Source organism: Nannospalax galili, unplaced genomic scaffold, assembly GCF_000622305.1.
Source record: "Nannospalax galili isolate Female #2095 unplaced genomic scaffold, S.galili_v1.0 scaffold83, whole genome shotgun sequence".
NCBI lineage: Eukaryota > Metazoa > Chordata > Mammalia > Rodentia > Spalacidae > Nannospalax > Nannospalax galili.
This window is the reverse complement of record NW_008352659.1, coordinates 182,472-196,832: the sequence shown is the minus strand read 5'-3', so window position 1 is coordinate 196,832 and position 14,361 is coordinate 182,472.

Genomic DNA, 14,361 nt, shown 5'->3' with positions numbered 1-14,361 from the left:
CTATCCAGGGACTTACAGAATGCCTTATCCACTGTCATGGTATTCCACCCAGCATCACTTCTGACCAGGGAACTCACTTCACAGCCAAAGAAGTGCGACAGTGGGCCCATGGTCATGGAATCCATTGGTCTTACCATGTTCCCCACCATCCTGAAGCAGCTGGCTTGATAGAACGATGGAATGGTCTCTTAAAGACACAGTTACAGTGCCAATTAGGTGAATTAGCATCCAATATATGGTACAGTTTCTCCTATAGTCAGGATTCATGGGTCCAGGAATCAAGGGGTGGAAGTGGAAATAATTCCATTCACTGTCACCCCTGGTGACCCTCTATGAAAATTTTTGCTCCCTGTACCCTCAACTTTGCACTCTATTGGCTTGGATTTTTTGGTTCCAGAAGAGGGAGTGCTTCTGCCAGGAGAGACAATGGGTAGCTCAATGGCCGCTTACAGCAGGGAAGTTGGCAGCAGCCACTCATTTGGTGCAGGAACAACTTGAGGCAGGGCGCATTGAAGAGACTTGTTCTCCATGGAATACGCCCATATTTGTTATTAAAAAGAAGTCAGGAAAATGGAGATTATTGCAAGACTTAAGAGCAGTCAATGCTACCAGGGTCCTCATGGGAACTTTACAGCCAGGTTTGCCTTCACCAGTTGCTATACCACAAGGATATTTTAAGATAATAGTAGATCTTAAGGATTGTTTTTTCACCATACCCTTATATCCTGAGGACCATAAACGCTTTGCTTTTAGCCTCCCTTCTATTATTTTTAGAGAACCTATGAAGAGATATCAATGGAAGGTCTTGCCTCAAGGAATGGCTAATAGCCCTACCCTTTGTCATAAATTTGTAGCCGCAGCTCTTCAAAAGACTAGGAATATTTGGTCATCTATGTACATAATCCATTATATGGATGACATTTTAATAGCAGACCCGACAGGGGAAGCGGTGTTACAATGTTATACTCAGTTAAAACCTGATTTATTGGATGCCGACTTACAAATTGCCCCTGAAAAGGTGCAAACGCAGGATCTTTACTCTTATTTAGGTTTTCAGATTGATGGACGAAAAATATCTACTCAGAAGGCTATCCTTAGACTTGATAAACTGCAAACCCTAAATGATTTCCAAAAATTATTAGGTGATATTAATTGGTTACGTCCTTATTTAAAATTGACCATTGGTGATTTAAAGCCCCTTTTTGATATTCTTAAAGGGGATGCAAATCCAACCTCACCCAGAAACCTTACCGAGGAGGCCAGAGTCGCCATATGTAGAGTTGAGGAAGCAATTGCTAATCAGTTTGTTACCAGTATAGATTATTGCAAGCCCTTATGGCTCGTGATTTCTAATACTCGACTATTGCCTACAGGTCTTCTTTGGTAGGAGCCTGATCATCCTATTATGTGGGTACATTTACCCGCCTCCCCCCAAAAGGTGTTGCTTCCATATTATGATGCAGTGGCTGACTTAATAATTATTGGTCGGGACCACAGTCGTAAATATTTCAGTATGGAACCTCTTCATATTGTACAACCTTATACCAAGGATCACATTAACTGGTTACTTCAGAACTCAGAAACTTGGCTAATAGCTTGTGCTAATTTTCCGGGGGTTTTAGATAACCATTACCCACCTGACAAGCTTATTCAATTTTGTAATCTGCATACTTTCATTTTTCCATGCATTACTAGCCATCAGCCTTTACCTACTGCCTTGCTGGTCTTTATGGATGGTTCCTCCAATGGAATGGCAGCCTACACTTGGAACAATCAGGTTGTGCAGTTTCAGACCAACAAAACCTCTGCATAACTGGTGGAACTGTCTGCCATTATATCAGTTTTCTCTATGTTCCCTGATACACCTCTTAATATATATACTGACAGTGCATATATCGCTCGTGCTGTACCTCTTTTAGAAACTGTTCCTATAATTGGGCATATTTCTGAAGCTGCAGATCTTTTGTGTCAGTGCCAGCACCTCATCCGCCAGAGGACAGCCCCATTCTTTTTAGGACACATTCGAGCACACTCTAATCTTCCAGGGCCTTTAACGGCCGGCTATCAGGTTGCCGATGCAGCCACTAGGCTTGTTGCTATTGCTGCTCCAATACTGCTCAAGCCCAACAGGCTCATGAGTTACATCATCTTAATGTGGCTTCCTTACGATTAATGTTTAAACTCACCAGGAAACAAGCTAGACAAATAGTTAAAGAGTGTAAGACTTGTGTCACTTTTCTTCCTGTTCCCCATCTAGGAGTCAATCCTAGAGGATTTGTTCCTAACATGCTTTGGCAAATGGATGTATCTCATTATTATAAACATTTTGGTAAATTTAAATATATTCATGTTTGCATTGATACTTTCAGTGGACTTCTCTGCACTTCATTACAAACAGGGGAAGCTACTAAACATGTTATTGCTTATTTGCTCCACTGTTTTTCTATACTGGATACCCCAAAAAATATTAAAACAGATAATGGTCCTGGATATGTATCTCAAGCTTTTCACAATTTCTGCAGCACCTTTCAGATAAAGCATACAACGGGAATTCCTGAGAAATGTTTTTCTTTTCTCTCTGTTCTCTTTCAGACTGAAATGGCCTCTGCTTGCTACATCTTGCTCCTTCTGATTGGCTCCGTTCGGTCGCAGACGGTGTTACAGTGGGAATTCCAGGTCAAAGAGGGAAACACACACTCTGATAACAACATTCAAACCATTGGCACTGCCTGCTGTCCAGTGACTTCACTTATAATAGACACAGTTGTCTCACAGATAGTAATGATGATGGTCAATTTATAATTCGTATAAATGACTCTTGGGACATCAGGTGGCAGAATGGAGTTCGAGGAAAATTTTTTATAATAATGGGTTCACCTTACTCCTGATGGGGTCTTTATCTATTTCCTGCCAGCTGGTCCCTGCTACCATTGATAAACAAGTGAGACAGGTTATTATTACGAGTGAGACTAAGCTTCAGTCTGCTATACAGTCGAATCTACCCTTAATCTTGCCCTTTGGCCCAATTATCTAAATTTCGCTTTACAGTTGATGAACCTTTCTAATATCAATGCTTCATTGTGTTTGTTATGTGCCTCCTTGGTTCGGCCCTTACTAGCCACTGTCCCTGTTAATAATTCCTCTGCACTCAACATCATTGCTGCTGGCACTGCACCTTCTCCCCCATGCTGTCAATTCCATTACTTCATAATCCTGCTCAAAATATTTCCCCCTGCTATATCACTGCTATCTACATTTCCCCCTCCTTCGTATGTCACAGTAATCGTTCTGTCAGTTCACCTCTTTATGCTCCCCCTCTTACGTCTTTTTGGTGCAATGAGTCCCTGTATCAACAGATCACTATTTCCTCTCCAGGACCCTGTGTATTAATTACTATTGTACCCCAACTAAACATGTATTCGCCAGAGGAGTTCACCTGGCTACTCCACCCATGCATTAAGAGAGGAGTGTTCATCCCTTTTGCTATTGGGATAGGATTTACTGTTTCTGCCAGCCTTTCTGTGGGGGCCTTGGGACATACTCTATATACTGCAAAGGAATTCAGTTCCCAATTACATCAAGTTATAGAATCCACAGCCAGTAGCCTTGAGTCCTTGCAACACCAGCTGACTTCCTTGGCACAGGTTGCCCTTCAAAATCGTAGGGCCCTTGATCTTATTACTGCTGAAAAGGGGGGAACTTGCCTTTTCTTACAGGAACAATGCTGTTTCTACTTCAACAAATCGGGATTGGTGGAACAAAATATATAGACCCTGCAGAACATCAGTTACAAACTGCATCATTTTTATCAAAGCCCTTCTGGATGGCTGGATTCCCCTTTCCTTTCTTGGATTCCCTCCATGATTTCATCCCTCCTCTTCCTTCTGCTTCTTCTTATACTAGGGCCATTGTTAGTACAAAGGCTGTTGGTCTTTATTAAGCAGCAAATGGAGGCTCTTCAGGCTAGACCAATACAGGTCCATTACCATCACCTTGATCTCATGGATCGAGAGTTGATAGGGACATGTTGCTATCATGGTGCTACTAGCCATCCCCCTTGAGAGATGAACTGGACAGACAATGACAGGTACGTGAGAATCCCCCCTTGATGGCAACCTAAGACAGGAGGGTAGTCTAATGCTATTGCCTTATCCAATGACGGGTAAGCCCTTGGGGAAGGATACTCCAAGCTAAGACAGGCGCAGTTCCCTAAGGGTCTATCAACCTTCGATCCCTAAAACTCTATAAAGTAAAAAAGGGGGACCTGTTGGGAGCCTGAGGCTCAGCCATTTCTTGGGGCTGCTGGCAGACCTGAGTTGGTGACTTTTCCATTCAGTCCATGACCTTGGCTCACAGCCGGGGCCAACAGCCTTGGACCACAACCTTGGCTCACAGCCTTCTCTATTTAACCTCATGCTTGTGCTGCAATAAACGAGACTTGATCAGAACCCTGTCTTATCTCCATTTCTCTTGCCGCTTGCCTCATCCACGTCCCCACTCCCCAATCCAGGTACTTCGTGGCAGTTTCCGCAGGTCGGAACCGAGTCATGCTGCAAGTTTCCATATTTGAATAATAAAGATACACTCTTCTTTGGTTATTATTCTGTAACCTCATGCTTGTGCTGCAATAAACGAGACTTGATCAGAACCCTGTCTTATCTCCATTTCTCTTGCCGCTTGCCTCATCCACGTCCCCACTCCCCAATCCAGGTACTTCGTGGCAGTTTCCGCAGGTCGGAACCGAGTCATGCTGCAAGTTTCCATATTTGAATAATAAAGATACACTCTTCTTTGGTTATTATTCTGATGAATATACTTTGAGATGAGCTTGATAGGTTAGATGTTTTGTAATTTAGTTCTTAATTTTTGCTTTTCATTTTTGTTAATATTTTTGTTTCCTTAGATTTCAAAGCTGTTCTGTCCATCAAGGCATCAATTTTGAATTAGAGTGAATTTTTTTATTTTCATTTTGCTAAATTACAAAGAGCTAAGTCTGCACCCAGATTAACAGTTGTCTCTCAGGATATTTGCCCATTTCTCTGTGCCTACTTTCATCTTGACTGCCACTATGATGTTAAGTGGCCCATTAAACTCATTACAGATTTAAAAACAGACTCATGAGCCACTTCTGCCTTGTTCCAGCACAAAATTGAAATAAGATTGCATAGTCTTTCAATATAATTATTTTATAAATAATCTATATTTCCAGACTTCTTTAATTTTAAATCTTCCCCAACAAGATTCCTCCCAAAATTCATGTCTACTTTTAATATTTTTGATAAACCAGTGAGTCTAATTAGGGATGCCTATATATGCATAGGTGTGGGGTCACTCACTGGTGCATGGGAAATTGTTCAGTGGCTGCAGTAAAATAAAATTCTTCCTTGTCTAGCAGCTATCAACTGCTAGTCACTCCTTAAAGGACTTGAATCTGGAGAGCTCTCCCCCACCCATCTCTGATGGAATTTTGGCTGGATTGAACTTGGCAGGTCTTGAACAGGTATCAACAGTTGCCATGAGTAGATGAGTGCAGTAGCCATGTCACGTCCAGAAGACATTATTTCACAGCACCCCTTCCCCATTCTCCAACTATTGTATTCTTTCCAACTCCTTTACCATGATGTTCCCTGAGTGGTAGTGGTTGGGAGGCACTGTGGTGGTGTCCTGCATGGGTGGACAATGACAAAGACAGACCACTTGGGTTAGTAAGTGAAAAGCACAGTACAAGTTATGGAACGCCTAAATTACTGATCAAGGAGGCCACAATGATCTCCCAAAGAACATCGGTTGTTACGTAGACCTTGGTTATCCAGCTTAACTGCATGGTAAGACCCTATTGCTGAAGACACCACATACTCTGGTTGTAGGACATGGAGACATCAATTTAAAATCAATCAGAAGACTTCCTCCCTGTTATCTAGCTTGCATAGTACTGGAAGGTGCTGTGCAGGCTTCCTGGGGGAAGGGTGGTGGTCAATGGTCTTACCCAACGCTGGGCCCTACATGGTACAGTATTAACCTACATAAGAAGATGTGCTCACTGGTACAACACTGACACTACTGTGGGGTAGCTAACAGCATTCTAATTGTACTGGAGGCCTGTATTCCAAGGCAGAGTTTCATGCCTGGTCTGAAATATTGGTCAAAATCTCATAACCTAGGGTAGAACAGACCCTAGGGTAGAACTGCCTATTGTTATTTTGTAGTGGTCACTTTGTCAAATTGCCTTCTAAGTATTTATGTTCATAACCATAGACCTGGGCTGCTCTCAAGTGTGGTCAGAGAATCTATTTTCTGCAACTCTCAGCAATCAAAAGAGAGATGTATGTTTAGTCAAGTGTTGAGAATAGAGACTGAGTGCTCAGCTCTAAGTGGAATGCCTTTATCTTGTAAATATTTAAAATGATTCTTAAAAACCCTTTCACAGGATTATATGTATATATGTTATATATCAATAGTCATTTAAGTAGTTTCTTGATTTTGTATTGGAGTCAAATTAAAATTAAGAGGTCAAAATATTTCTGGTTTTCCAAATTAAGATTTTGCACTTAATTTTATGGGCCCAAGGTACCGAACCACCACAAGGAAATAGTATTTTCCAGATAGTAGGGCAGTTGCACATATGAACTCACAGAATTTGACAGCATGCATAAGACCCGTGTAAGCTCAAGCCAGACAAAATCCCAGCATAGGGTAGGGAAGTGGGCAAGAAGTCCCAACCCAACCTAAGGAACTATTGATAGCTGTTAAAGATAGGACAGTTAGTTTTCTATAACGATGTGATGCCAGGTAGGTTGATCAAACTCCAGTAGATGGACCCATACCCAAAAGGATTTGGGGGCACAAATTTCACTTGACAGGCCTTAATAGGACATGAAGTCAAAGATGGGGGGCAGTTGGGGGAGGGATCTGACTATGATCAAAATAAATTGTATGAAAATTTCAAATAACATATTTTTTTTAGAAGACTAAAGACAACAAGCATTTGTGAGATTTTCCAGGAAAGCAAGGCTTTATGTCTGTTGGTATCAATGTAACTTAGTACAGCCAGTCAGCGGCATGGTATGGGGGGGCGGTCCTCCAAAATTAAAACCAAAGCTACAGCAATTCCATTCATTTGCAAGGCTTTATGTCTGTTGGTATCAATGTAACTTAGTACAGCCAGTCAGCAGCATGGTATGGGGGGGGGTCCTCCAAAATTAAAACCAAAGCTACAGCAACTCCATTCATCGATATATAGCCAATGGGAGTAAAATTGGTATGCTGAAGACCCATGTGCATTTCTGTGTTCTTTGTAGTACCATTCACAATAGCCATGAAAGAAACCAACTCTAAATTCCATCAGCAAATGAATTATGTATAGATAGATAAATTATATATTATACATGCATGAATGTATGTATATTCTCCTGTATTAAAGAGTGCATCCCTGTCATTTGTGACATGTGGGAATCTAAGATCATTATGCTGTGCAAAATAATTCAAGCATAGAAAGACAATCACCACATGACCTTATTTATAAATGGACTTAAGGAAGTTTATTTTATAGAATTTTGGAGTAGAAGGGTTGTAAACAGAGGTTTGGGAGAATAAGATAGTGGTGAAGGGGAAAGTTTGTCAATCACTATGAGCATGTAGTTAGTTAAGAACAAGAAGTTCTGGTATGGTCCTGCATAGCAGTGAATATAGACAGCAGTTATGTATGAATGTTTTATAAGGGCTGGAACAGATGACTCTGAGTGATGCCCCTGCAACGAAATCATAAATTGGAGCTCAGGTGGCACAACTGGTTACTGTATGGGACTTATACAAAGAAATTATAAATGTTTGAGGAGAATGATTTTAACCTAAACATTTCGTAGTATGTATAGGCATATATTGAACCATCTTGTGTTGCTCCATTAATATGCATATTTTATTTGCATATCAGTTAAATTTTGTATGTCAGTTAAAATTAATTTAAAATACCGGTAACCTTTAGAATAAAAATGGAAGTGTTTTGCTATAGACTATCAATGACATCCTTATAAAAGTTTTATGTTTCTATGAGATGATTAAAATATTGATCAGAGTATGTAGAAAATATTTATAATTGACGTGTTATTCTCTTTTCTAGTCCATATACCACATACTTTTTCTGTAAGCCCCTGGAACAGAACTATCTACTCACTTTTGCATTATATATTGGTACTTTATAAATTGTTAGATTCTCCTTTAGGGGATGGTGTGGTTGAGACTGGGTTTCCCTGTAGCCTCAGATGGCCCAGACTGGCTATGTGAACCGGCTGGCCTTGATCTCACAGAGAGCCACGTGCTTCTGCCTCTCAGGCACTGGGGTTAAAGGTGTACATCACTATGCTTGGGGTAGAGTTTCTGACAACAGAAATTTCACTCATTTCAGAGGGAATGTCCTCAAATAAGATTCTCATTTAGCTTTTCTTTCAGCCTTCTCTCATGCTATTTTCCCCTTCAATCCTAGTCCTCGGTACATTTAGAGAGCCTGTCTTTTCTCTAGTAATGTTCACTTAAAATATAATTTCCATTTTCATTGTAATAATAATTATTGCAGTTAAATCAATCATGTAACTGTTATTCAGTAGTATGACTTTCACAGTATCCCACAGTAGAACAATAGATTCCCCTGCTTTTTCTTTCATACAGAGGAAATATGATCCACTAATGAAATAGGACTACATCATCTTGTCGGAAGAAAGCTCATTTGAATGCTGCCTACCCAGGAGACAGAAAATAGTGGAGTCCTGGCACGAGTCTACTTGTGCTTGAACATTTTTCATAGGTGTTGACTGGTCTATGACCCTTGAACAAATAGCTGTATGTTTCTTTAAACTGAGTGCATTGCTTTTTCCTGGTCCAATGCCTAATTCATTTTGGAGCATTCTTAATTCTTTGTTAAAATACTCATCTGTGACTTCAGAATGGCCTTCTTGCATTTAAAGGTGTTTAAAGGCAGTCTGCTCATTTAGCAAACAAAGCACTTCTTTGCTAAGGCTGAAAGATTTTAAATATGATCTCATCTAGGCTCTAAGCATAAAATTGAAATTTGTCCTGCTTAGTGCCAATAAGTAGATTGGAAAGAGGGAACAATATTTTAATGACTCCAAAGAGCTCATATAATTCAAAAGCTTTTGGCTGTCTTTATGTTCTACTTTGTTTTTTAAGCACTAAATTTCTACTTTCTTTTACATTCCCATGAACCATTTCAACCTATAAGAACAAACGCCTCATAGCTTACTAGTTCTCAAAAAAAATGTAATTATTAACAAAGTCATGACTGAGCAAGCTTCAAGATAAATGTAGGAAGAAAAAGGAGGGAATCCTTTGATTATTTTCTACTCAATCATTTCAAACTAAACTGAGATGCTCTTAATTCTAGATCCTTTAATGTGAATGGGTGTTTACCACCATGAGTAAGGACCGGTGTGACCCTTTCCATGCGCCTTTGCCCTGTGTGTCTAAGGGAAAGGCATAGTAGATGTTTTCTGCCTTGAGATGGAGATGGATACAAATTGTGATACCACTGAAAAAGCCCTCTTTTAGAGAGGCCCAACTGTTCCTGGGCCTGCGCTAGAGACATTTACTTAGAATAAATAGACTGAAAATTCACTTCTTAAAATGTCATGAACAATGCAGGCATTCCCTTATAATCCCACTGTATGAATTTAATTCTTCTCTTTAATATTACTTCTGTGACATTTTCTAAATCTAAACCACTCTCCATCTATATGGTTATTTAATCCCATAGCCAAGACATAGATAAGATATTGAGCCTTTTTCACTTAAACAATTCCATCTCTTTTTGGTACAGGGAATTATGACAACAGCAACGATGACAATGATAACAAAATTTGTGACAGCTGTGTTGAATATCTTTTACTTTTTTATAAGTGATTTATGATGCAAAATTTTACCATGATTATATCTTTTTCTGATGCACCTTAAGGAAAAGAGTTATGAGAGAATTTCCACAATATTTTCAAGTGTACCACCATGTGAATTTTCAAGTTTGAGTTCAAAGGTCATGGTAACATAAATGTGTTTTTTCATTTGTGTTATCTTAGGGTAGAGAATCTCAAAAATACAATATCTAATTTCTAAGTACGTTTCTGTCTAGAAATACATTTCTTTCTAGATCATTTATGTTTTCTGTTATAAAAACCTTTGGGAAAAGATGTAGGTCTGAAGTGAACTTTAATTCCTAGAATGATTTGAAAGCTTTGGTAACAAAATGGACAAAGAAGCTGTTTAAAATGAAGAGGTGATGTGAATTTTTTTTATATCACACATTGTTTCTTTCAATCTTAAAACCAATAAAAATGAAAAATTCAAATAATGCCACATTGATCATTAGCATGGTGTCTGTTATGAAAAAGAACAGAAAAATTTGAAATAAAATATTTTGAAATATAAACGATAAAAAAAGAAAAAAAATCACAACTTGAACGTGTTAGACAGAAGCCAGGAATTTGTCAGACTACTGTAAACATTAGCTCAGAGTGCTTGATAGTTCACATAGCACCACTGAGAACCCAGGAGGCCCAGTGGCATTTTTGTCTCAGTGGGAGGGATTGCATTACACAGTCTGCTGAGAGCTTTTACCTCTGATGAAACCTCCTTAGGGAGCAGTCAGAATGAACATGCACTAGGGGTGGAAAGACCCTCAGAAAGACGCCACTGCTGCTCTAATCAGGTCATAGAAATGAAATGGAGGTCACCTATGACTGCCAGAATTCTTAGGTGTTTGTTTGTGATCCAGTTTACAGAAAGAGAAATTGCTAATTTGCAAGGGAAACGGCCTATTAGGCCCTAGTTATTTCTTCACTTTCGTAAACAAACTATCTGTAAATAAGACGCCACAGGCTCAGGAACTGCCAGGATGATGTGAACCAACAGAAACAACAGATGGTAAAACACAAGAATGCTATGTTTGAAGCAAGGATTCCATTATTTACAGTAAGTGTTTCTGGGGCTGGAGAGATGACACAGTGGTTAAGAGCACAGGCTATTCTTGCTGAGGACCGGGGTTTGATACCTAGCACCCACATGATGGTGACAGCCATCCATAACTCCAGTTCCAGGGGAGTCCAGTGCCCTCTTCTGACTCCACAGTCATATCACCACATAGGTGCAATTACACACATGCGGGTAATACACTCATACACATAAAATAAAATTAAAAAAAAAATTAAAATGATAAAAATAATTGTTCTCCCTAAGGAGAACTGAAGAAGTGAAAAGTGGGAGTGGATGTTGTGTCAACAAAATAAAGAGAAAGAGAACAGGGAGTTGTAGCCTTAGTTTCCTAGAGATTTTACAATGATACCATTAACAAAAAATTTTTTTTAAGTAATGAGCTTTTGTACATTTCATACAACAGTTCTTAACTGAATTTAGACTCCCTTGCCCCATCCATACCCCTCGCCCTCCTCACTGGACCTCATGTACTCCACCATACATGTTAAGTCCTATCCAGTCAAGCATTTGTACCCAGATGTCCTTCAGTGCAAATTTGTCCACTGGAGTCAGGTCAGCCTATCTGGAGATCTTTGGGAGCCTCTCCCTCACCCAGTAGTAATCAGTTTCCAGTAGTATTCAGATTAGGGCAGACCTGCCACCCATTTCCCTTGCTCTATTCTGGGCCCTTGTCTGATTGAATTGGCATGGGTCCTGTGCTTGATGCTACCATTACTACAAATTCACATGTACAAGTTTTCAGTGATCTGAAAGCCTCTGCTTCCCTATGTTTGTGGACCAACCCTGGCTTTTACAATCTTTCAGCCTCCTCTTCCACAATGATCCCTGAGCCATAGGTGGGAGTGGTTTGGTATAGAAATCCTATCCAGGGACACATGCTCTATAGTCTCTTATTTTTTAAAACTTGGCCAGTTGTGGCCTTTTGTGTGCATTGCACTCTGTTGTATAAGGAGGCTTCCCTGGTGAGAGTTGAGGGATGCACTAGTTCTACCCATCAATAAGAAAAGATGAAATTATGAAATTTGCAGGTAAATGGGTGGAACTAGAAATTATTATACTAAGTGAAGTAACACAAACACAGAAAAGCAAGTAACATGTTCTCCCTCATTTGTTGACCTTATCACCAGCTTCTGATATGTGAGTATGTTCTGTATAAAAGCAGGAGCCAGGAAAAAAGAAAGGAAATGCAGAAGTAAAGGAAAAGAAAGAAGCCCAAAAGGGGTGGTAATAGAGAACAGATGTTACCAGGGGGGAGGTAGAGAAAGTAGGAGTGTTTGCCTGGGAAGGGAGATGGGAGGGACCTGCAGGGGGCCATGGTGGAGGGAGGAGAAAACTCAGGACAGGAAAGACGGTAAGAAGTGGGTGTTATTGAGGGGAGATGAGGGATAATGGGGGCACTTGGCCTGGGGAGGGTCAGGAGGGAGGTTGAATGGGGGATAAAGTATAGAGAGTGTAGGGACTAATGGATTTTTGGGGGTTAGGGAAGCCAGTGGGAAATGTGTTGCCTCAGAAACCCCCTGAGAAATGCACGTATGATGCCTGAACACTAGTGCATATATATATACCTGGGGACTGTATGGCAAAGAACACAGTGCCAGACAGGAGAGCTCTCCCTTCCAGTGGTTGGTAAGACTGGTCCAAGAGACTCCTAAAGTAATTCACACTATTGCCGGAGCTCTTCATTATCTCCCAGAACTGAAAGTTAAGACCCTACTACTAAAGACAGGACATACTTCCAACACAGGACATACTTTGGACACAGGACTTAGAAAAATGGAGCAGGAACTGATCTGGAAGTCTTCTACCTGAAGTTTAACTATCATAGTTCTGGAAGATGTTATGCAATCTGCTAAGGGAGAAAATCAATCAATGGTCCAACCCATTCCTAAGCCTAAGAACCATAATGACCAGCACAGCAAACTACCTCTATTGGTGCAGTAGTGACACTGTTCTCTGGGGGGCAATCAACAGCTGTCTAATTAGACTTAAACCTCTGTCAATGGGAGTGAACTCAAAGATGGCACTGCAAACACAGCCAAATACACATGGCTGGAGAGGTCATAGATCCTAGAGTAAACCCTATCTATCTCTGTCATATCTCTAGAAAAATCAAATTTATTACCATATGCTACATATAGACCCTCATATTTACAGATAAGTATACTGTGCACCTCTTACCAAAGATAGTTCTTTTTACAACATATGGAGGCTACTGTTGGTCACAGTTGCTCACAGTTGGTCAGACACAGAGTATATGCATCAGAGAGATGCCCAGTCCTAAGTGACATATCTACAGTGGAATCTCTACACTTAAGACTCATGGAACATAGCAGAATGGGGGGTAGAGAGAAAACAAGTGCATCCCTCAACAAAATATTTTTATAGATCCAAAACCCAATAAAAAGTTGCAGTATTCTGCATAAGGACATGCGTATCAGCCACACTGAGATGAGTAAGAGAGCAGTTATACCACTCCTGGGCCTGGGCCACTCCCTTCCCCAAGGTGGCATAGTTCAGAGCCAGAAGAAATCCTGTGTGCTTAGTGGTTTCTCTTGTCAACTTGACATGATTGGTCAGAGGGACCCTCAATTGAGGAATTGTCTCCATTGGACAGGCCTGTAGTCATGTCTGTGGAGCATTTTCTTGATGGTTGAGTGATGGTGGAGGGCCCAGCCCAACGTGGGCAGGGTCACCCTGGGCAGATGGTCCTGTGTTGTTTAAGAAAGCAGGCTGAACTTGAGAAGCAAGCCAGTAATCAGGGTCTCTCCATGGTCTGTGCTCCAGGTTCCAGACCTGAGTTCCCATCTTGACTTCCCTGATTATAGCCTGTGCTAAAAATCAAGTAAGCCCTTTCCTCCCCAAGTTGGTTTTGGTGTGTTTTTATCACAGCAATAGAAACTAAGACACTCTGACTCCTCCTCCATGAGGTGGTGGGGGAAGTGCAGAAACTTCCAATATGCCTGATGTGCAGTGTGTTACTGAAAAACCAGCTTTGTCCTCCAGGAGGAGCATAATTTGCTGAAAGCGGAACCTCCCTGTGGTTAGTGGAATTGGAGAAGATGAATTTAGGGTTTTCCTACAGGAAGTGAGGGAGGAGATAAGTGTGCCTCCAATGCCACATCACTATGCAGCTCCATGCCTTTCTTGAGGGGCTCCTTGTTACACACACACACACACACACACACACACACACACAATGCTGAAGAATCCGGTGTAGTTGAGTCTCCTTGGGTAAACACAGCTGGCATTCTGGAAGCTGTAAAACAGAACACATTTCAGATGTCTATCCCAGAGTGGAAAAGAATAGTGGATCATGGCCCAAACACATCAGGCATTCATGAATCCAGTTAGCAGTCAGCACATGATGGG